Source organism: Mandrillus leucophaeus, unplaced genomic scaffold, assembly GCF_000951045.1.
Source record: "Mandrillus leucophaeus isolate KB7577 unplaced genomic scaffold, Mleu.le_1.0 Scaffold900, whole genome shotgun sequence".
NCBI lineage: Eukaryota > Metazoa > Chordata > Mammalia > Primates > Cercopithecidae > Mandrillus > Mandrillus leucophaeus.
The window spans coordinates 96,777-97,788 of NW_012109809.1; positions in this window are offsets into that span (position 1 = coordinate 96,777).

The window sequence follows — 1,012 nt, forward strand, 5'->3', positions numbered from 1 at the left end:
AACGATGAGGAATGCAGTGTCACTTTCTAATGAAAACTATTCATTAAAACATAAAATTTATAAGAAAATTATATATCTATTTAGTATAAAATTATCATGACCTTCACCTAATAATACTGTGTCTGGTATTGGTGGGTTCTTAGTCTCCTTGACTTCAAGAACGAAGCCACAGACCCTCACCGTGAGTGTTAACAGTTCTTAAAGATTGCGTGTCTGCAGTTTGTTCCTTCAGATGTTCAGATATGTCTGGAGTTTCTTCCTTCTCGTGGGTTAGTGGTCTCCCTGGCCTCAAGAATGAAGCTGCAGACCTTCGCGGTCACCATTAGGGCTCATAAAGGCAGCACCCGAAGAGTGACGAGCAGTACGATTTATTGTGAAGAGCAAAAACGCACACCTTCCACACCGTGGAAGGGAACCCAAGCGAGTTAACCCTGCTGGCTCAGGCAGCCTGCATTTATTCCCTTATCTGTCCCCACCCACATCCTGCTGATTGGTCCATTTTACAGAGAGCTGATTGGTCTGTTTTACAGAGAGTTGATTGGTCCACTTTGACCTGGTGCTGATTGGTGTGTTTACAATCCCTGAGCGAGACACAGAGTGCTTATTGGTGCATTTACAATCCCTTCAGCTAGACACAAACGTTTTCCAAGTCCCCACTAGATTAGCTAGACACAGCACAGAGCACTGATTGGTGCGTTCACAAACCTTGAGCTAGACGCAGAGTGCTGATTGGTGCGTTTACAATCCTTTGGCTAGGCATAAAAGTTCTCCAAGTCCCCATGCGGCTTCACCTTGTGGTTCAGGCACGGGTTGTGAGGAGAGCCGCGTGCCAGCCCCATGCTGTGCACCCGCACTCCTCAGCGCTTGTGCAGTGCCCCTCAGGGAGGCTTGGCTGCGCCGGAGCCCATGAAGCAGGGTGGTGGTGGCGGGGAGTTGGGCATGGCAGGCTGCAGGTCCTGAGCCCTGACCCACAGGGAGGCGCCTGAGGCCCCGCGAGAATTCGAGTGCCGCG